The sequence below is a fragment of the Rhea americana genome, unplaced genomic scaffold (genome assembly GCF_003343005.1).
Source record: "Rhea americana isolate MKP2758 unplaced genomic scaffold, rheAme1 scaffold_12, whole genome shotgun sequence".
Lineage (NCBI taxonomy): Eukaryota > Metazoa > Chordata > Aves > Rheiformes > Rheidae > Rhea > Rhea americana.
In genome coordinates this window covers 9,268,683-9,293,198 of record NW_028185261.1, presented here as the reverse complement: position 1 = coordinate 9,293,198, position 24,516 = coordinate 9,268,683, and the positions used below count along the sequence as shown (strand labels likewise).

The following is a 24,516-nucleotide window of genomic DNA, read 5'->3' as shown; positions in this document are numbered from 1 at the left end:
GCAGCAGGTGAAGAAAAGTAAATGCGTTTATCTCACGCAGTCTACAGAAGAGCATAACAGTGATAACAAAACAAAATCAGCGTATGTATAAAGTTCCATAAGCRTTGGTTCCACAAGCACTTCTTAACCTGTTCTCCTCAACATCAACGAGTCTTATTAAGACCTCTTATTAAGGTGTGGTCTCAGCACCATACAGATCTTAAAAAGCAGACTTGTGCACCAATAAACGTAAGACCAAAAGGCAGGAGCACCCAGGACTCAGCAACACAGTTACCTACAGAAATACATTTCTGTGAGTGCTTCCTTATCACCTGGAGATTTTTGTTGCTATTTGAAACAGCAAAATGGAGAGGTGGTGGTYGTAAAGAATATAAATTACGGATTTAGAGCAAAATAAGACAAACTCATGGATATTTAGGAACCCTCAGCAACTGCAACGCACCAACCCTAAAGGCAACCACAAAACTAGTGAGTGCATGTAGCTCTGTTTAAGAAAGTACAGTATTCAAATAACATATTTAGGTCAACTAGCTTATTTTAACTGTTGTATAGCAATATTAAAATAGCTCACAATACTATGTTTCATTTAGAGAGTTGAAAATACTGTAGTCTGTTTCCTATACAGAATAGGTCTGTGCATCAGTTCAAGTTATTTTGCTAGTACAACATTACTGTTGTATAAACTGCTATTGTAGTAATAAACTGCTACATTTCTCATTTATCTCAGATTCTCAAGATATGTATTAACAAAGACACCCAAAAGGTGTCAGTGAATATTGTTGTGGCACTGATGATTCTTTCAGCATAGGAACTGTGACAAGTCAGTCTTGCACTGATTTAAATGTATGCAATGATTTAAATGCAAAGCAATTAAACTTCCAAGAAGTTCACTAGAAGCATGCCAACTTACACAAGAGTGAAAGAAAATCCTAGCGAATTTTTAATAGGAGGGAAAAAGCATCACCGAAATTTTTTAGGAGGTGAAGGAAGTRACATGTTAGCAAGTGTAAGTCACAGAGGAAATAAAGTAAATATCAAAAGAAAAATACAGACTGCTGCATTCCCAGGGGAAATGCCTTAAATGAAAGCAGAGGGACTCGAACACCAAGATCTTACAGCTCTAACCTTTTGAGATCCTGCACTGCAAAACTATTCACAGAGGATAACTAAGCTCTTAGCCTCTTGTCCCACCCTGTGCACAAGGTTTGGAATTAAAGACTATTARATATTGAGACATCCCTTCCCTTGCTGTTCTCAGAGTCTGAACAGCAGGAATATGAAGCAGTCATTCACAAACACAAAGAGCTAGTCTGGAAAGCGATTATATTAGAATAAAARCATTCACAGAGACTTCCAGTAGGTATACTATTAAATTAAGAGATCAGGAATGTAAAGACATGGCTGTAACATTAAATACCATGTCCTATTAAATCAAATCATAGCATTTTCTTTTTAATGTAACCTCCAAAACATGTTGATTATATCCCTGTATCCTATTCATCCAATTGTCACCTTGCCTRGCTGGGGATTTTATACTTTTCAGGCAGAAAATAAGAACTTGGAAACATCCAGACTTATTTCTGATAACTRTTCAACAAAAATGTCATCACATGTGCAGTGGTGAAAACATGCACTTCTGCAAACGTACTTCTGCATTTATGTGGGAAGCAGCACTCCAGAAAGCCATAACCATGCTGCCCCGTAGAAAGGCATGAAAGAAAGCAGAGAGAAGAAAAAGGACAAGTAATTCCAATAAATGGTTCTCCATGAGAATTTGCCTATTTGTCAAAATCTAATCCTTATGTAGAAGATCGAATGATTTCAATAAAATTGTAGTGGAATTCTAAAGCAGATCTCCATCAGCAGCTAACAAACCCAGCTTCTCTAAAGGAAGTCTGCCTGGTTTTCTGTCAGCACATCTGTCCTTTTACCAGGCAACTTGCTAAGCTTGCAGGTTAGAAGCTAACACAGTCTGAACCATGCAACCATGCTGCATTTACCATCATTTCATACAGCTTAGCAAGGGCAAGCCTAGGTAACTTAATTCTTGCCATATTATAATTAAAAATGCTCAAAGTATAGTATTTCCTAAAAGATRTTCCTTACATTCCTCAAATTGTGCATCAAGTTAGTATTATATTGAGCAAGGCCACTGGAAGCCCTTGCCCAAAACTAAAATTGTCATAAATCCTGTCAGTTACAGAAGCTGTAACGGTTAAACGTCAGTAGTAATATCAGGATTGATTTTGCCATTTCACTTGGCAGCCAATTGCTACTTAGATAGCTGGACCTTATGTACAGAAATATAATAATAATGTACTCCGTGGAAAAACAGTTTTAACAGAAAAACAAATGTCCAAAATTAAGAGATTGTATACTTTTTCTGCAACCTTACAGTTCCTTATGATCTAGAATTCTAATCTTTCTTAGTGGAAACTCCATTACTCCTGGTCCAAAATGACACTGTTATCCATAAACATGGGTAAACTGTTTTCTTTATTCAGCAGCAAGGATGACAAGCTGTAAGTATTGCCTCAGAGCAGCAATSGAAACAGTTACCTACCTTACTGCCAGGATCACTGCCAGAAATTTAAGATGTTATCTCTAGATTTTCTGATAATCCACCAACAGATGTGTATTTAACTTTATATCTAAAGTACTGCCAGTGGATTGAGGAGGAAAAGGTGCAAAGGTGCAACCACCTTCTCTCTGTCTAGTCCAGGAACAATATGCTTCCCCAGTGGAAAGAAAAGCTCAACATTCAGGAAATAATCAGATAAGTGAGAATGTGTCATGTACTCTAGACATCAGTTTCTGTTACCCAGAGCTGCAAAATTTTTATATCATTCTGTGCTGTGGTGAAAAGAGCTGATTGCTTCTCTTGTTCACTAACACTGCAGCAGCTCCAGGAATTACTTAAAAACACATTAAAACTCTATTTTTCCTAGCCATGTATATTTAAAAGCAAAGMGTTTACAACTGCCCATTCATACATTCTCTAAATACTATAGAACCCGGTCCTGTAATGAACTTTACATATACTACCTTTTCGTGCATTAGCTTTTCCATCAGGAGGTAGGAATTTTGATTGCATTCTGGTGCAACAGATGAAAAATAACTCATTTTTTTTTCCTGAGTTAGAATCCTAATTTGCCAACAACTGTTTGGTTAAACACTGAATTTAGCCACGCCTAAGCTAACATTCATTGGCAAAACAGCAGGAAGAATACACAACATAATCTCAAATCTCACTGCTATTTCTTTCTTAAACATTGCAGACATATGAAACCCAAAGCATGGAACACATTCATCCAGGAATCTAAAAGTAGATTTGGTAAAAAGTGAGAAGATATAAAAAACATAAGCAAAGAAACTTCAAAGAAAGCCTTTTGGGGACTGGAATGGAATAAATGTTTATGGAAGTTGAGAAAAGAATTAGCTCTCAAGGACATCTGGTAAACTGTCATTTATCACTCTAAATGTGTGATATAGATGTATGGCTAATAATGCTCACATTTTATTCTCAATAGTGTACCAACTGGGGTCTGAAAGTAACAGAGTCATTTGTAAAAACAGCATATGTTCCTGTGATATGTGGGAAGGAATATCCTTTCAAAACTCTATTTTCATTTTATTGGATATAAAACTGTGAGAAAACCCCTAAAATCTGCCAGTTATTGATGAGCACAGRCAAATTTATAGACTCCAGAATGAACCGACTACTCTACGAGCTTCCAAGGGAGTATTCTTTTACTACTTATTCATTTTTGCAAAGCTCCAATTCCTTGATAATTTATTGCCAATAAACCATTTTGGAAATAATTTCTATTGATAAACAGTGTAAAGGAAAAAACAACTTTTATTTTTTTGTGTGCAGTGGTTTTCAGAGACTCATTCTGGATCAGGGACCCTGACGAGGCTGCTGTTTAAGATACAAGGAAAATTATAACCGGGTAGATGGAATTTCTCCCTCAGTGAGCTTACGTTCACCAAGTGTTACTCAAACAATGCAATTCTTCATAATGCAAAACTTCATAAACAAYGAGAAATCACTGTAGCACAGTTGTGTCGTCATTGCACTTACAGATAACTGAGTAAAACCCAGAATGCCTAACACAATTTCCCCTGTCACACTGCAGGTCTGATTTGCCCACAATGGTCTCAAACCATAAAATGTCACCATGTTTACTCCGTAGCACGTAAGTAGGACACAGCTACCATCAGGTAACCCCCACTACCGGAATGGTAATTCAGCAGAACCATTTACTCACTGGTAGAAAAGTCCAGCAACACTTGAAATAAATGGCCTGAGCTGCAAGCYCATATTGTTAATTCACACTGAAACAGAAAGCTATATACGCTAGTATTACCAGAAATGAGTACGTTGTACTWGGTTGTACTTGAAAAATAACTGCACAGGCCGTGCTCTTCCCACTGCTTAAACAGTGACTAGGCAGAGTCTCCCAGCTACCTGTCTGCAGTCTAACCTGGGATCCTGCAAACGTTTGGCAATATGCTTTAATTCAGATACATAAATAGTCCAGCTATAGTCAACTGGCACACTTTATGTGCTTGAAGGCAAGCATACACATTCACGTACGTTAATAACTTTTTACGTATGGCTACCTTTAGTAGAGCAATACAGCACGATTTATGGTTCACACATGCTGAGTAGTACCTGTATTTGGGACCAAGTCCCAAACCTGGAACTTGCCATATCAAAATAACACAAAACCAGTGAGAAGAAATCAGACACCTAATCTGAGTCATTTCAAAGTCAGTACATGATCAGTCAACAGCAAATTTGTGGAAATCATTAATAATGTACTACTCATTCATAATTTAGTTGGCAATTTTTGTCTTTTTTTACTTACTAATGATATGCCTGTGAGTGGATCCCAATTTTCTCATATTTATTATTCATTGCAGCTATTTGCTGAATAATTTCTGCAAACAGTTCCTGTTTTGTAGCTTACTCCCACTGTGAATGTRTATTATTCAAAATTAAGTCTGTGAAACTGATTACCTGAGCCATATATTAGATTCTGTTTAGTGTTTGCCTGAATGTTGTTCTTAAAACCAGTATGTGTTCTCCAAATACCCACTCCTCCAGTATGATGTTATATTGTGTTCTTCTATGAGCGCTCCTTTTGTCACGCTTGTTTGCTAGAACATTCATAAAAAAACAAACACCACGGAGTAACTGAATGTAAAAGTCTGCACAAACACTACGGGGTATTTTTTCTTTGGGACCGACTAACTTTAACSCATAAAACACAGCACGGTCTCAGCTACTGTGCTGTACTACTCAGACGACTAAAGCATCTTGCAACCCAAACCTGATCCAATTCATCTCCTCACAGCGAAAGCAAGGAACGTGGCAGCACTACAAGCAGATACCTTTTCAATTGCACGTTTCTTGTAAATCATTTATTCCAAGCACACGTGCCTAGAACAACGAGGCAATCATCTAAGTGCTGCAACTTTGCAGAGTAGACTCCAAAACTGCCAGGATTTTACTGGGAAAGAGCAGAGGAAAAGAGAATACACAAAATAAAAGTGCCCCCGTCAGACACCTCTGCTCTCACCCAGGCAATTCCACACACCTGCTGCCCAGTGTTCGACAGAGATCCCCCACCCACATAGTGAGGCCTTTGGGCTTTTTCTGTTTGTTTGATTTCAGATTTTTGAGACTTGGCATATGCTTGCTCATGTTTTCAAACTTTCTTCAGTTACCATTAGGAACTTGTTAGACTTGGATTTYGCAGCTGGGACTTTAAGGAAAACACCAGCTCCTATAGCATGTGTAATAAATGCGAGAGACCTGGCGTTGTTGCGAGGCACCAGTGTTGCAGGAGGCCTTTAGAAATTTTAGAGGGGAAATGTTTGCCCAGCTTCACACAGCTACCTAGCAACACACATCAAATTACTGTTCAACACACATGCATTAAGAATGAGAACTGAAATATGTAACGGAGTAAGTGGCACAAACTCACGAAGGGATTTCTTCACAGGAATGAATTTTACACTGACTCAACATTCAATGATTATTCATTGCATTTGAACTCAGAGGAACTATTAATACTAGCAATGGTTCGATTCACTGTATGATGATTGCTAGAATTAATAGTTTCACTGGATTCTAATGAAATTAATTAAAATTTGACACTTCAGAAAACAAGTCCAGAAAATGGTACATTTGCAAAACAATTTGTAAAACTTCCATGCCATATCCTCTGGTGGGTTCTACAGCTCAGCTGTACGTTCCCTTCAAAGAAGCCTCTCATTTTACTCGTGGAATTACTACTCACATTCTGCTATCCCAGTGCCTTTGCCTTGGTTGGCGTGCCACATTTGCTTACAAAACGGGAAGGGTGCAATGGGATGGGTGCTTCAGAATGAAAAAGGACTTGGGGTACAAGGCTGATTCAGAATAGTTGAAAGTTTGAGTAATTAGGATGTATTTTAATCAGAAGTATGTGGAATCATAAGGAGGAAGAGTTGTATTTTTTCTTGATTTGTCAAAGCTCTTTTTCTCTACTTCTTACTGAAAGTACAGAGAAAAAGGGCAATTTTCAGAATTTTTAGTAAAGCTCTAATACCGAAACATTACCAAATACTGTAATCCATTTACAAATTTTACATTCTGTTATTTCTCTCCAATTTACTGCCCCCAGTAACATCAATACTATTCTAGGACATCAGTCCTCAAAAGTCTTCTAAGGTTAATGCCTTCTTCCAAGCTGGAAATCTGTTCACAGGTTAACATTTAAGATTATTTCATTAGAGGTATATTGAGTATAGAAAAAAAATGGATATTTCTCCTTCCAGATTATGAGCAGAGATTTTCACTTGTATTATGCAGTGACTTGGTGTCGATGAATCCACAGGCAATACCAAATACAGCACTCCCACAGGCCACATAATATATCCCATGTGACATGGCCAGCCACATTTTAAAGTGAAGAAATTGTATGCAGCCAGTTGAATTAAACTATTCTAAACATTAACCGTTCCATTMTGAAAAATTCAAATTTTCCCTGCCCCATCTAGTAGGCCTGCCTGAGGCCTGTTGATAGCTCTGCAATAGCTCTCTCAAGAGACAGCAAGGTACCAAGGCTAGAACTGACTACTGCAAACAAGCTCTAGATTCCGACTTCCTCAGTTTTAGTGTTCATGCTACTTTTTATTATTTTTTTTAATGACAGCATGAATACTGATGAATCCTGTAACATGGCATTCACAAATTTGTTCAGAGTCAGGCCACCGTTTCATTATTCGACAAGAAAAGCCTTTAGCGAGTGCCTGTGTGAGGCCAAGAAAATTCTTAAGTGCTCTGTTTTCTCCTACTAACTAAAAGRAAACAAAATCTTACAGAAATACACTTCTAGGACAAATAAGGCTGTTCAGCCACAAGGTGCCAGAATTTCTTTCCCAAATAAATTACACACTACTTGTGTCCTGATGGCCTACCAGCTTAGATTTCTTCAGTGCATTTGCTGGCCACTTCATGTCAMAAACAGTGGAGATGTTTTAACTAAATAACCTCCTCTGCGATTCTTTCCTTTGCTCACATTTATGGTTCTCTGTTGAACAAAAGGAGATAGCTGTGAAAACAGACACTACTATCTTTGAAATAAATTCTAGATGTCCAGTGAACTGAACCTCCTTGGGGCGTGGGTTTTTCTGTATTGCCAGAATAGCTTCATCAGGTCAATCTGAACCTGTCAGTAGCCTTCTCAAAAATCTCTTGTAAACCTACAATAACACCTTTGAGAAAAAGTAGATTAGATGACACTGGTTGTTGAAAGAGAATTCCACGGGGCTTACTTCTAATTGCTAACAAAGAATATGCACAGAATGCATGAGTATSCTTCACTGGAAGGACAGGAATTATATTTTATTCATTAAGAGTTTCAAAGACCACTTGGGATTTTAATCTTACAAGGTATCAAAATGCAGAAAAAGTTTGGTAGTTATACATTTTGAATTTTGCAATTTTCTTTCCACAGTATTAAAGCAGGCTTCCATGAACTTACAAACGTAATAATATCTAACATTGCTGTAGGTCTGTAATTGTGTGTCACCTTGCAGTATTATATTGTCTAATCATTTCTTTCCCTTTTGGCAATCTATTAAATAATTCTAAACAAGCACTGCTGATGAAGGAATTATTTGTATATAAGTATTTCTTATTAAAATATAGAGAAAGTAAAATATCTTATTCAGATTTAGAAAACATTTGCCGTCAGACATTTAATGTTAATTTAAAGTCATCTTACTGACAGCTGCTCAGCAGGACCAAACTCTTCATTTGATTATAGTCTTGAGGAAGTCTCATGAAGGTTGTTACTGAGAAAGAGTTATTAAGGCTCTCTTCCCCTATTCACTTCCAGATAGGAGTAGAATAAAAAGTGCAAGGAGGTGGGATTTTTTAATATATATGTATATATTTATTTATTAAGGGTATGTTTTTATTAGTATGACAGGATGAATACAGAATAGAAAGGCAAAGTTTTATAAAACTGAAGAATTGTACAAAATTCAAAAGTAGAAGGATTTTTGCATAATAGACTGGAAGATAGTGTTAGTAAAATACTTTCTTGAGGATGCAGTTTGAGATACGATTTTCTGGTCTGTTCCCTGTTTCTATATAGGTTTAATATGCTACCAATTATAATTCTGCCATCTAAACAAAAAGGGGAAAAAACAATTCATTCTGCCCAAAACTTCAGGCATCTCTAGTCCTTGCTCCCTACYGATATTTAATGTTTAGAGGATAGTTTGTACTTATTTAAGGTAATCCCTTCACCTGGTGACCTGGAGGTGAATGTATCAGCCCTAGAAGATTGCCAAAGGCGACATGAGATACAGATGAACAAAGCAAATTAGCCAATCAGAGGATTGGCCTTATTTTTTGTTTTAAAAAAGGTAATTTCTGAAGTCTTTCTATCCATCCACTGTGCTCACTTACTAATAATGAAATGTTAGGTTTTAAGGCAATATGGCTCAAAAGGATATTTACCTGCAAGGTACGTAGTATTCTCTTCGTGATCACGGCTCATGCCTCCGAGGGTATTGTCATTTATAACGAAGTAGCTATTGCATACAGCCTGATTCCTGACTCTTATGAGACTCTTTGCAAGATGAATTACATGTATGTCATACAGATATTTAAAAAACAAAACACATAAAAAATCATCACTTGCTTTTATCTTGCGAGTGAGATTTCTCTTCAGTTGGGTCACAACTGACCACATTTCCACATGGTCCCAGTGACAGTGCATAAACAATTCTTCATTCTGTTTTTAACAAATTCTCCTAGAGCTTAATTTATATTGAATTAATATCCTGGACATACAGTTTCATGTTCTTAAATGTACATGTTCTTAATTTAATATGCTGTTTGGCTGGAAAAAACAGCATTCTGCCTGTGAATTTATTCAGTGATCGCCATCCTTTCCTATTCTAGGCATAAAAGCTGAGCAAAATGGCTCAGTAGTGCTGCCATAAACACAGCTCCTGTCTAAGAAGATATGGATTTGACAACATTATAATCCTGACCTGAACTGACAGCATTTATTACTAACCATGCAGGTGGACAAGACTTAGGATGTTAATTAGGTGTCACACTGCAATCCTTGACTCGTAATTCCACAATCAATGGCCTTCTGCAAAAAGCCGGCTTAAGAAGTTCCTGACTTTCCTATCCATTACAATAACTGCTTGTGGAGTTCTGCTCTAAATCACACCACTGAATTGACCTGGGTTATAAATAACTCTCCAAAAAGACTGTTTTCACTAGTTCATGACATTATGGGTTTTATGCTATATTGATAGTTGAATCAGTAGAGTTGGAGGGTTATTTTCTACCATCTGAGGGCAGGACCACATGGTCAGAAGCTATTAAAGCAGCTTCATGACCAAAGCCAGTGCATGCAGACTTTGAGTCCCCACAGCAGGCTTGTCCACCTTATCAAGTTGTATATATGTTTCAGTTTTGAGAAGTTCTTGTCTCTGCATTTCCAAAAAGAGTGGGTTTCTCATATTATTTTTTAATAGATGTATTCACAATCCCTATCTTCTTCCTCAGCAATTTATGTAGGTAGTTACCTTTAAAAATAACTTCTATTATAATGACATTAAAGAAAGTAATCATTTGAGAATCGGGCCTTAAAAGAATGGCACAAAGTAAGTCAATTSAGTCAAATTCCCAGCTTCCGCTATGAAAGCACTTTCTCGCTGGAGATATGTTCCCTAAAGACTGCAGGCTGGGAAAAACTATCATTGTCAGAGAAGATTTCTGAAATGTATCATTACATTGATCCAATGTGTCTCACTGTGGACTTGTAATATCAAGATATTTTTAAAACAAACAAAAGCCCTGAGCTGCAATTGGGTGAAGTGTTGAAGCGGAAACCAAGCAGGTGCATTTTGAAAATGACAGAAGCAAAAATGCCAATAGAAGTTTTAAGSTAAGTTCTAGAATACTTATTGTGAGAGAGATTAAAATGCTACTTAAATAAGGCTGTTTCTTTTACGGGGATAACAGGAAATGAAACACAATTCAGCATCTGTCTTACAAACTCCTACTCCTCTCTGAAATATAGCATCAGTCACTGTAGCACATGTGAAAGATGATGTTCAGAGGGTGAAAAGCAGCTGTGTAGACAATGACCCTGTTGTCTGTAAAACCATTTTCCTCTGTTGCAGAAACTGAAATGAGGCAAAGAGCTTATATTTAAGAAAGCAGAGCAGAGAACTGACTTCTCTTCCGAGCTCTGCCCTGGATTCTTGCAGGGTCCAAGGCAAGCCAYGTCAGGGAAACTTTCACAAGCAGCCACTGCGTGCTCTGAGCACTCGGTCTGAGGCACCAAGGATTAGCTTTGCTCAAGTTTTAACAATTCATAGCTCCAAGTGAAATCAATAGACTTGCTACTTTTAAAAACTCTAACTCCTGACAAACATTAAAGACAGATACTTTCACAATTAAGGAGATGGTCATTTCACATTAGACATCCACACTGGTCTGTGTTTTTGAGGATGTACTACTTGCCTTATTATCATGTTGTAAAATGGAGATGATAATATCCACTTATTTCACAGGAGTATTATAAAACGGAGACACTAGTGTTTGTGAACTCTAAGATACTACAGTTTCAGTGGAGCCCATCACTTTTAGGAGGAAATGAATAATGTTAAGAGAGCTCTGAATGTTGTGGCAGAGGCAAGGGGCCACAAACTGAATTAATCCCACTTTTAAATGGCAAGGTGGATAACTGCCAATTAAATGAGCACTGTCCATCCTGTGACCTGAATTAGGCAGGCAGGGAATGAGCTGGATAGAATAGTGTGCTCTCACATAATTAGAGACTGTATCATAATGCAAACCCACATTTCAGCCAAAATACTTCAAAAGTTTGTCTAAGCTCTTAGCAACTGAATGCAAACTCTTATAATGAGAAGTTCTGGGAACCTTACATATAATCTTGTTTTCTGTGTCACATCCAGCATGTTCTTATTAGCAAAGTCCCCAAGAAACTAATGAAACACTTGGCAAACTAACACAAGAGTAATACGAAATAACATTTCCAAGGCTGGAAGGTAACTCCTTCAAAAAGTGKTTTTTTTTTTTTTTTTATGTTGTAAGGGCTTTAAGACAGAAATTCTCTTTGGAAGGAGTTTCTTAGATATTTTTATGCAAGAAAAGAATCAGAAATGTGACAAAGTCTTGTATGGACGGAATCTATTCATGAACTGAATCTAGTGAAGATCACTCAGATAGCAATCACAGAGTCAGTGTCATTTAGTTAGTATTTAAGTACATATACTGTAGCTACATTTAATTACAGTCCATAGATTCCTGTCTATTATCCAACAGATGATTGCTACTATTTAGAACTCAAACAGCTTCCAAAAAAATAGGAAGTGAAAAGCCCAATATGAATAACAGTCAGCAATATAGCACGCTGTTACRCAAAACAAGCATACAATAAATGCTAGATCAAATAAGAAGAAAAAAACTAATCACCAAATTATTATCAAAGTCCTAAAGCAAAAAAAGCACTAAACTAAGGTTTCCTCTAGTGGTGTTTCACACTTTCTCTTTGTTTAGATTCTGGTCTTACATTTCAGTCCTGCAGAAGACAAGCTTGTATGGTGCCCATACGATCCTAGTATCACAGAGAAACCTGAATAATCAGAACCTTTAGATATACATTTCTCAGGACAAGTCTGAGCACTGCATCCATACTGATGCCATATGCTGCTACTCCCTATACTGTATGCTGCCATGTTTTGTRACACATTATGTCACTGGCTCCACTTGTTAAACTGAAAAATGTCACAGATTCAGCTGGTATCACAGACAGTGACAAAGGCTCACAATTCAAAGTAGTATTGCAGACAAATTATTCTTGACCTTCAAATTAACATACATACACTATTTCTCTTCAGTTCCTCCAAGCACACTTTGTTTTATCCACACAGAGATCAGTGGGGAAAAAAGTATGTATGAATAACGCATAATTAAGCCTACTAAAGTTCTTCTCATTTAAAATTGCATTCTAGGTTGAGTTCCCTAAATACTTTTAAGAGATACTTTCTCAGGTGAAGTAATAATTACACTTTAAACCACAAATGCTCTGTATGAGCCATTCAGACAATGTAACAGAAATAACTAAAAAGAAAGGCCAGCATTCCCAGAGACACGCTGATACAATAGGTGATGCTCCATAACCTACTCGCTGTACAAATACCAGAGGAACACCACCCTGAAAGGCAACCTCCCCAGCTGTCCGGCGGCCGCGCAGGAGCCRCTGCCGCTCAGTACCGCGCACTCCCCTTTGCCAGCCGGCTCCTGCCACCGGAGGGAATAGAGACTGCCCTGAGCTTGTCACTCTCCCGAGCAGGGCAGCTAATTTTGGTCTCTTTACTCGTGCTGATGATTTTCACAAAGCATATGTGCGATCTCTAGGAAATCTATCACTCTTTCACATTTGGCTGAATTTACTAGGCAAAAATAATGGTTAAATTTTTTTTGAATACATAATTAAATATCAGGAAAAAACAGACAACATGATTGCATAAGACTCAATTTTTTCAAAAACGGACATAAAAAATTGAAGGCTGAATTCTGCTGTCCTACATAATCACCGGGAATCAATTTGAGCAAAACCTATGGAATCAGCTCTGTAAATAACAACAACAACAGTGGTAGAGTGAGACAGAGCTACAGTTTGCCAAATAAGAAGGAACAGTTTGGTAGGGAAGAATGTTGTGTTTTCAAACTTAGTAAAATGTACCATAAACAATCATAATGCACAAAATAAAACTCATTGGCAAGGGTCTTTATATCAACAGTTGCTAGTTTTTAAAGCACAAGCTGCTAGACCTGGTGTAGTTTCAAAAACAAATGTAAAAAGGTAAGCGACAAATACTCAGGAGTATGAGAAAGTTCTTTCACTGCTGAAAGAATGTTTTCCACACGGATTTCAAGTTTTTAAAGAGACTAGAGGTWACTGCTGCATTTATGGAACAATGTGAAAAATACATATACTACTGAAAGATTAAATGAAGGTGGACAAATAGGGGTTAAACAGCCAAACGCAAACTTCTTCATATACAGCACTGGTGCTATAATCACAACACGGCTTAGAAGTATGAAAATCTTGACTTCGTTTATATACACAAAGGCCTTTTATTTTCACCTATCTGAATGACTCCCCTGGCTGATAGGATTACATTCCTGTGCATTGGAACTGAATGCAAGCGCTGTTCTTTACTTCAGGCACTTCCCTTTGAGAGCTGCTGACCCAGAATTTTCTGTATTAATTGAGTCATCCAGTGACTAGTCTGTTGGTTTACAACCTGAAAATCACCGAACACTGTAGTTCAGCTACAAGCCTTCCTACATTGTATCAGTACTTTGAACTAAAAATAGCTATAAAATCTGTCAGTGGTATAACTGTAAGATAAAATCCATAGGATTTTAGCTAATATTCTGGAAAAGCAAAAAATAMGAAACACAAGGATGAATATACAAGAAATGATCCAGTTCCCCTACAGATCTGATTGTTGTCACATAAGGGCATGCTGTTTACTCCTCACTGTTGGGAATTTGTTTAACTTTGTCATCCTCTCATAAAATACCATCTGCTTTTAATGATGGCATATTTACATTTTTAAAAAATCTGAAAACCCAGCTTTACCTTTACCTGTATCTTGTCAAATGTAAATAAAATTAAAATCAAAACATATCAACTATTTCTGCTGACACCCAAGGTATTCATTCACTTTTCCTTACTTCTTCATTACTCTTAACTTAGATTTATAAATCCAGTTGTTCCTTTGGTGCAACAGACTACTGTTGCCAACATTTGTGATTCTATTAAAAATCTTACAACATTTGATAGTTGTCTCAGAATTCCAGCTCCTTCAATCAAAAGTGTTTAAAGCGAAGCCTTAACCTTCTGGTTGTAAATAAGAACTGGGCTCTTAGGCTTTACAGCGCTTAAAAATTATAYAAAAGCCTTAAAGCCCCGAGTTTAAAAAAAAAAAAAAAAAGGCAAGAACAAACACTAGCAAGGAATGACAGAGGAGACTGACAGGACTAGATAAGCAGCAAGTCTGGGTTTATACTGGAACTGCCATTGAGGTCTCTGCTCAACTTCCTACTTTGTTTCACAGATATCTGGTGAAATGCTCCTAAGCCAAACTGCAGRGAGGATGGAATGCAATGCCTTGAGAAACACGTGTGTTGCCAGAGACAAGCCAAGGGATCGAAACCTGAGGGGACTGYACTGTGAGCAGGAGATCAGGGAGCAAGGACAGGAACTGGGGGCTGTACAGCACCGCTCACGAGTAAGCCACAAGCCAAGGGATGAGGTGCAGGAATATGCAGCGTGAGGAAAGGCAAGTGACATACTGAGTGTCCTAGAGCTACCAGTGGGATTCCCTCACGTGCCAGACAGGCAGCTATCGGCCAGGCTAAGAGACTAGTCTTCGGTGCTGGTAGACCCACTGTGGCCAGGGGGCTGGCCACACTTCAAACTAAAGTTTGAACTTTCAAAAAAGACTTCAACACAAATGTCCAGCTGAACTTTTTATAAATATATGGCAGTCTATTTGCGTAAGTATAACTGAACACTTAGCGGATGCTGCTATAGCTAGCACGTAACAAGCCGCCTGATCRGATCACTGAAAGCTGTGAGCTCCTTACAGTCTCCTAACTGGCCCATGGTCACTTTCCATTTTTTTGCATTGCTTTTCACTGCACAGACAGATTTTAATCTCAGSTCCACAGCTCTCTAGGACTGTAGACACACTGCTTGAAATAAACAATATTTTATGGGTGAGAGCAAACTTATATATGGCTGTAGGCAATTTATTTTATATGCCATAGTGGAAAAAGCAGCTACCTGCAAAGCCTGAGCCACCCCATCAGCAAAGAGGTAGAGGGAGTGAAGTGGCAGTAAATTATGCCTCATCTGCCACTGAGAACACTGTCAATTGCCAGAAAAGGGGAAGAGGACATGGGAAATAAAGACAGATGATAGAAATAAGGAGATAGAAGTTTAATAGCAAGGGTAACAGAAAAAGGTATGAAATACATTTGATACAGGTGAAATATGTCAGCTTATTGCTTTTTATTTATAGAACTGCACAGATGTGTATAGTGCTTTGCTACATAAAAATTAAATTGATGCAGATAGCTCAAGGAGTAGAGACATGAAATCTGAATTGGTGTGGACAGAAAATTAGAATGAACTGAACTACTGGGGAAAGGGAAGTCCTTTATCATTATGATAAATATGCAATGAATTCTTCTGAAGAAAAATTAAGCATTTTGCTAACAAAGCATAAGGTGTCAACCGATAACAGGGTGCTCAAACAGGAATTAGTAATAAGTAGATAGGCTTTAGGTAAAAATTAGGACTAAGACTATAAAACGAGTAAGAGCAGGAGTCAAACTGGGCATATCTGAAAAGACGGTCTGAMATAAGCAGAAGTTATTTCCTGAGTGGAAGCCCACTCAAACACAACACTGTTCTACAAACTGTGGGAAAGATACAACGCAAGCAGAAATGCCTGTGATGCTCAGAAGGAACATCAGGTAATTTCTGCTCCCAGAATATACCATAAACGTTTTGTATTTGTATACATTTAATTATCCCAAGCCAGAAAAAGAAATTCAGTGCTGTGTTTTTTATTTACTTCATTGGTATCTGAGTTCTAGAAGGGAGCTAGGGAGGGGGGAAGGATTCCAAGACTCAAGAGCAGCTGAAGGAAGAGCYGGAGAACTACACCTGGAACAACGCCCAGCTGCCCCGGCTTCCTGCAGTCCGGCCCCCCGATCAGAGCACCGGGCACTGTGGGCGACTACCCAAGTGCTATTTATGGTGCCTCTGCCTCTCAGCTAACCAGRAAGGGTATGTTCTCAATAGACAGAGTAATAGACTCAACCTAATTAGTCTTCTGCAAAGTTAAATATAGCATCATTACCTGTTTACTTTGGTTTTCTGTATAATGAGAATAAGGCTTGAACAGGGACAAGGCATGTATGTACTGTACTGTATGTGTAAGTTCCCTTTACAGGCTATAACACGCTGCAGCAATGCTCTGAAGTTCATGTACCTTCTCAGTTCATTATAGATAAAAATACTGTTTCCTCCTTTAACATAAATAACTTCTGAATCACACTTCCGATACTGAAACTGCAGAAACAGCAGAGATTTCTTTCTATACATTTGAGATGTATCAAGATAAGCAGCAAACTAATTATTCAAAAACTCTCAAAAAGATATTAATTACTTTGCTAGATTTTTTTAATAAAGATTTAAGAACTTATTCATAACACACAGCAGAGCTTATTTTTATTTCCAGCATTGTAAAATAGTAATGGTTTAATGATGAATATTTGATAGGAGGATGAATGTTGTTCACAACCTCTAAATGATTTTGAAAAGTCTCTGGTTCAGCTTCACAAAGCAATAAAATGATATTTTAGATTAGATGCATGAGAGAGTAAGAACTTGCCGGAAAAGAGACAACTTGAGAATATTTCTAACAGGAACCATTTCCACTAGGAAGAAAAATAAAATGCATTTTTCCAAAGGATAAGGAGTTATTTTTACCTGTCTTTTTCCTTATGTTTGTTTTTTTTTTTTCCTTTAATGAAGGGTGTTTTGGTAGTGAATTCATGTTTTAGCTGAGTACAGAGCAAGCAGCAGGTGAAATTATATGCTCAATACAGATCTCATGCAATAATGATAAAATAAGTAAAATGACTGCAACCAAAGCAGATGCTTTATGAAGCAAAGTCTCCTCTAAATTCTGTATATGTAGGCAATATAGAGAAAATAGAAATACATTAAAAAAGATGGAAGCGTAGAGTAGACAAGCCCAAAAGTTTAAATGAGACTGTAAAAAATAATAATAAGCCCCTATTTAAAATATATTCAGCCTTTGTCGCTGCAGTATAAAGCAGATGAAAACTTACTATATACAGAGGAACACCAGCTTCAGGATCTTCAGCTGTGAGGAGTTCTGCTGACCACAGCACTACGAAAGACTTATTCAAACGATCGTAGGCAGCATGATCGGATCCTGGTCATTACTTAAACAAAGTAGAACTTCAGTTTCTGAAGTGTGATATGAACTTTGCAACTAATAGCCACTTAACAAAGAGGTTAAAAGTCTACCACTGCTACTAACTACAGGAGCAACCACTTCCTCCCAGTACATAGCGGTCACTACAAAAGAATTGGACATTTATAGTCAAACTTTAATCCTTATATTCTCATGCACACACAGACATACACACAATACTCCAAAGAAGGATCAGCCTGATACATTCTTTTTCCTGAAATCTTAAGCCATTTTCTATTAAAGACATTAAAAAAAAAAAAAAAAAGGTTTAGAATTAGGTAAATTCCATTCAGCGTTTTAAGACTATGAATTGCGTAACAGGGATGAAATTCAAGATCTTTGAGGAATAAAATTCCTCCTGAAATACATGACGTTTCCCAATAGCAATACCATCAAAAAATTAATGTTTCAGATCAATTCTAGATTTACAAAAACAGTTACAGAAAATAACAGGAATAGCAAAACAGATTTCATTCTAAAAAAAATTAAAGTTTTAAGGTTTCTAGTCCTTAATTAACAACTTGCCAGTCCTCAATCTTAGGTACAGCAAGTATGATCATGGCATAGCCCGTTTCCCTTTACCTGAAGATAAAGGTTATCGCACCTTACTGAACTACTCTGGCTTGATTAAATATACCGGAAAATTCGATCAGTGGACTGCCTGTTCCCAGAGGCAAGGACACAGGTGTTCCTACATCCTTCCTTTTTGATGGAGTCAATGAACAGCCCAAATGCCTGTGAAAGACAGATGACATAAATCATAAACTAGAAATGTTCTTCTGCAGTGATAAATTCTTGAGCAAGCTGAATGTCTGATGGAGAATAAAAGAGGGCCAAACAAAATGAATGTGCCCTAAATGTGATCTTCACTGTTTTAATGAGTTGTTTGCTTACACATCCCCCTTCTTACTCCTGTTACTAACTAGGAGGATGCAACTTGACAGCCATTCCACAGATCATTCATTATCACAAGCTCTTCTGCTTAGCGCCTTCTTATTTATTCCTTCCCAGTATTTTGCACCTGACTGAAGAAGTTTTATATATACAAATTCAAAAAGTCTCCAAGAAAAAACAACATAATCCATTATACTTCTAAAAAGGTTGTCATTAGACTAAAGAAATTATTATCAGGAATTCAGAGCTGGTTGTTTTCAAATTGATCTCATTTACAGGTGGGCCTATACTCACTATATAGGGACAACACCATGCTTTGATTCCTGTCTTTATTGCTGGAAATTATCAACACTCATTTTTTTTCCTACTATGTGTTGTGTCCCTTTCTGTTTTTCACTGTCTTCTAGTTCTATTTCTCACTGATACTGTTTCAGTAATTTCTAAGATCCTTTACACCTTCATTTGCTCTTTTTCACCATATCCCCTACTATATTTCTTCTGCTACTGTATGTYTCCTTTTCATTACCACCTCCCTCTGGTTTTCCCTGCATTTACTCATCCTTTGCCAACTGATCTAAACTGCTTTTAGTCATGGCTCGAAAATGTTAAAACCTGCCTCAGGCCCTTATGCTTCCTTCTTTGTCCCCAAAAGAGGATGGAATTTTAATAAGAACAATTAGTGTAAGGAGAAAGAGTGTTCGCCCTGGGCCTCTTTATTTTATTTTTTTAAAGGATTTTAGCATAAGTAGCAGATGAGAATCAAAAAGATACTAGCTGAATGGTGTTAATAACCACCAGCTAAATTGAGTTTTATGTTTCTTTTTTAATAAACTAGTTGACAACAAATTAGCAAAACAGAGCTGAAGGATCTTACTAACTGCTGATTTCAGCTTTGATGTTAAGCAAAGGCATTCACAACAACTCAGTAGCAGCATTTTGGGGCAAGAACACATGCATAAAGTGAAAAGAAAACATTATTTAACAGACCATTCAGTTCTTCTGCGATGGAAAAAGGAGAATTAACTTTTTTGTATTGCACTATCTAATATTCTGTAATTACTTTCTAATAGAAAAAGTTTGACAGTACTGTGACTGCCAGCAAGCCTGGTCCTGGCAGCAGAGGAGGGCTGAAACATGGCCAACATGCACTGTATGAGCAGTTGCTCCCGACTTGAGACACACAAAGTTGAGGTGGGAACTCTGAGCTCCAGGCCCCCCTCAGACTCTTCCTACTATATTCTTTTATCAATTACACAGGTTATAGTATTGCCTTCCTAGTTTACTCTAACTTATATTTTTAGGTGAAAAATGAGGGCAAAGCAATTATTTCAAATGGTTTCCATTATGCAAAATAATGATACCTACAGCTTAAATTTAAGATTTCTCATTTCATGTACAGAATGGAAGCTGGTGTTTTTAGCAACTGAATGCATTGGACTAATTCATACATATTGTACATATGGAGAGCAGACTATACTTGTTTCAGCTTACACCTTAAGATGATGAAGCTCAGCTCATTTGCAACTAACTATCTGGCTGACAAAAAATGGGATGAAACAATCCCTTGGCAAGAGTAATTTTCTACATGGGAATCTTGTTGGATCCTTAGCTCTTGATAGATGCTCAAAAAGCAATAAATATACTGGGCATTTATTCCTATTTGTACTTATACAGAAGACTGTGACCTTTCTTTTGACATATATGTCCCACAGTTGTTCCACATTCATCTTATATTACTTTAGTAAGCTAGAACAGAGCAGRGAAGCCAAAAATACAGGGAATGTAGCTCAAGGAAGCATTTAGACAAGCATGCCCTCCTCTGTAGTGGACAGAAACAAGATGAAGCACTTGAGTTTTGAGCACTTTTCGTCTTTGCTGCACCTTCAATTGGCCTTACTGCTTGGGCTAACAATGTTGTCCTTGATTGATGTCTTTTCTAAAAGCATTCCTCTGGGGAATTAAAAGTGATCAAGTGGTTTGAGAGGTTAGTCTCAGTTTTGGTKGAATATAAATCAAATATATAAACCAAGTTGCACATAACTTAGACTTACTGCTGTAAATATTGACTGCAGCACAGCCTTTTCCCTTCCCTTGGTCTATCTTCTCTTTGAGTCTAGATAGATCAAAATAATTACACAACACTTCTGTATGAGTATCAAGATACTCCTGACACTATAATCTTCTGGGTTTTAATGAGCTGAAGGGTTATCCTGTTATCCTTTATGGCAGTCTTATTAGTGGTCATTACTTCTCTAAGAGGGATTTAAGAGCAACTAGCTTATGCATTGCTAGCTTGTTTTCAAAAGAACTGCAATAGTAAATAGCAAATTCCAGTCCAAGTTTCATTCCCAGAATAATCCTATGTTTGCAAAAGGATTAAAGTTCCTTTCCATCTTTAACCTACGAAAGTTGGAAAGAGTTCTTCATTGCTCTGACCTTAGTTAAGATTTTAAACTGACTCTTACAGATAGAGAGCTTAAGAAAACTGGATAGTTTATCTCATACCTGCTTAAAAGAAACATTATTTCACATCTTTTTTATTTCAGACACAGACTCAGATGAGAAAAGGACTAAGCGAACTGGGGGGGCGGGGAGGGAAGAGGAAGCAAAATAATCTACTATGGAGATATGAAATTCTGTAAGAAGTGCCAGTGGGAGGAAAAATTGGCAATTGTGTCCAAGTTACTGCAACCAAAGAAATTTTGTTTGAAGAAAATGACAAGCACAATGATGATTAATATTTGTATCTGCATAAACAGAGTAGTTCTGAAACCAATTTTATATCAGTAATGTTTTCCGACTGAAGGAAACAGTGAACAATGATTTCTCTTCCACTTCAGTTATGAAACCAAGCCAAATCATTTTTTGTTCTATTCATCCCTCTGTGCAACCTCTGAACTATTTTACTTCATTCTTAGACTATGTCCTAAACCAACAGAGATCTGTTTAAAGGTGGGAGAAAAGATGATGAGCTTTGGAAGAGGTTTGTGGCTTATGACTATAACACAGCTTCTGGCAGTCATGGTAACCAGCACAGCAATGCTTGTCTTAAATGATGTAACATTGTACCACATATGGAAGGTAATGTACAACCAGCTGAAAAAGTAAAAAATTCCAGGTCTTGCCACACCAAACTTTAAATTGCATTTAATAGAATGAGGGATAAAGTCTAAGCTTTTTTTTTTTTTTTTTTTTTGGTCATTTGGGGACAAGACACCCCATAAGATTATTATAGTCATGAGCCTAGCCTCTAAAATCAAGATTTTTTTTTTAAATTAGAAAATTACTGTGAAAGATTAAGAACTAAGGAAACTTTTCATTCAAACTATTCATAGGGAAATTTAAAGAGAACTGGCATAAAATCTCTGATAGAAAGCCAATTCTAAGATATGTGACTTACAGACTTACCAGACTTTTGCCTGTGTTAAACTAAAATATGCTAGCTCTTCATGCAGTGCCTGTATGCAAGAAAACTTTCTGATATAAACTCAACAATCACGAGACTAGCTCTGTATTCTGACCTATATTTCTCCATTTTTCAAGTGTTTTGAATACAAGGGTGATTTTTATTTGTATTCTACATTTTTAAAAGTCAAAACATTGCAAAACATTCTAAACTAAATGGAAATTGTCTGGCTGGGCACCATCCAATTTCTAATGGACAGGTGCTCATATAAGAATTCAACAGCATCAGCAACAAGCTGGCAGCTACTAGTAGGAAGGGTGTCTAGAAATGATTTGGCTCACAGCTGAACTTCCTGTTTAACCACGGGGATGATCAAATTAAGTCAAGGTCAAGTATGTGAGCAGAGCAGCTGTGCCATGTGGCACATAAGAACTGATGGTATATATACATATAGTAGATTTGTTTTGATTTTCTATCTAATCCACTGTTCTAGCCTTGTGATTTGAGACTGCTGCAGGAAAGAGAGACCCCCACGGCCTTTCTCGGGGGCTCCCAGGTGCTGCCACTTCCTAGCTTGCCTGAAACCGCTAGGTGCAGCGGCCTCATCCTGCTCACTGCATCCCCGGAGCTCACCTCGTGCCTGCCGCGAAAGCTGCCTGCCTGTCTGCTAGGACACGAACAACCAACCACTCTTCCCCTCATCAAATCTGAGTGGTGCTTATGTCTCCCTAACAGCATAAAACAGATGCACTGGGGTGGGAGAGAAGGGCGAGGATTGCACCTGTAGTAATTTTACTCYAAAATGGAGCCTATCTAGAACTTTCATCAACCATTAAAAATATACTTCCCCCCCAGAAGGGAGTGTTCTTGCACCCTGTAATGCTTCGGCTTCATAATGTATGATTTTTGTGTTTCAATAAATGAAAATAAATTGGTTCTTGGCAGTTAACGCACAGGTACTGAAAATGGTGGCTGTAATTTTTTGGTACCCATCTGTCCTTCCATTACTCCATCTGTTTCCTTCACTCAGCACATTGGAATCTTGCTTCAAGAAATGTAATCGAAACTCCTAGTATTGCACAGGATAAGTTACCTAGTTACCCAGCTGAAAGACGATTTGAAAATAAATCACTGTCCTTGTATTCTTTAGAAGGTAACAGACACAGATTTTGTTGTTAACATACTACAGCAACCCCTCTTTCAACAAAATGTAACTGTCAGTGATTTTTTTTTTAATTTCAGATTGTGCATTCCAAATAATACCACGAMGGATCATCACTTTAATCTGTTCTTGATTACAACCGGGGGATTTTCATAGACTCCACTTGAAGCTGCTTTTTAAATYGTAAGTACCTATWTAACTGTATGATATTATCAGGTTTTTATAGCTATAAACAGTAGAAATTAACAATATTATATGATTTATTTGGATAGTATAGCTTTTATTAAACTAAGGTGACTTTTTTTTTTTTAATTTTATTTAATAGTTCTTTGGCCAGCTGATAATTACAAGATTTTGATTTGACTCTTTAMACTAAACGTGTTTAAAGGAAAAACAAAGCAAAACAAAACCTTCTGCCCTTTCCAACCCAAAATAGAAGCTACAATACAGAGATTGAAAATAATTCCTTGTGAAGTTTTGAGTATGGTATTATTCCAATACAAAATCCAATACTAAAAACATTTATTCTATTGGATACTGTAAATGAAAGACATTGCCACTTTCAACTCAACACCAAGGCAGTGTGGTAAGTGAGGTAACTTGAAGGTCAAGAAAGGCTTTTTTAATTTTTAAAAAAAGAGCACTTTAAATGAAAGCTTTTCGGTATTCATGATGTCTTTCTGTCCTACACTGGTATCTACAATACGTAAGCCCCTTGAATACTTTGTTTTATGCACTTACCATTGTTACCATCATTAATACTATTATACTTAAAGGGCATAGCTACATTTTATTTGCAACTACACAAGACTTTTGACTGACACTGAGTTCATACAAAAAACTATTCAATAATACCAGCATACAGAATACAGTACACAAAACAAGCATTCAAAACACACAACCTTATGGCTATGGCAGTATTAACTCCACTCTCATCACTTTTTTTTTTTAATTCCACATGTGATATTACCAAAATTTCAATAGCATAACTTCCTGCAAGAATTTTACTGACTCAAAAGCAGTAAATTATGTAACCTCTTGAAACATAAAAGGAGCCTGTATGTAATAAGAAGACTTAAAATTTGGAAATGTTGGAAATGTTCTTCCACGATAAAAAATGAAAACAAGTGCTGATAATAACATTTCATAAAATAGAATTTTCATCTTAGAGATCAATTTTAATGAGGTAGGAAACTGAAAAAAATGAGGACTGCAATTCTTTTAAGCTTTACATATACTTTTAAATACATATGACCCATATTTCCTTTGTATGGCAAGAGTTTACTTACAAATGAAAGCAAATGGAGAATGGTTAGTATTAATCATATAGAAAAAAAATTAAAGGTATACCTTCTATGGTCTTTAAAAAAGCATTAATAACAAACCATTTACATAAAGTTAAAGC

The 24,516-nt window shown here is 37.1% G+C and overlaps 1 protein-coding gene across 9 annotated transcripts in view; it reads left to right on the top strand.

Moving 5' to 3' along the window:
• The window catches only part of B3GALT1 (beta-1,3-galactosyltransferase 1), a 195,447-nt gene that overhangs the window by 113,946 nt on the left and 56,985 nt on the right, over positions 1-24,516 (top strand). For 6 of the 9 annotated variants that reach the window (XR_014898074.1, XR_014898071.1, XR_014898075.1 and 3 more), the window contains exon 3: positions 23,192-23,294. The gene's annotated coding sequence lies outside the window, so the exon portion shown is untranslated. The other 3 variants (XM_085323635.1, XM_085323639.1, XM_085323620.1) reach the window with 3 other exon arrangements.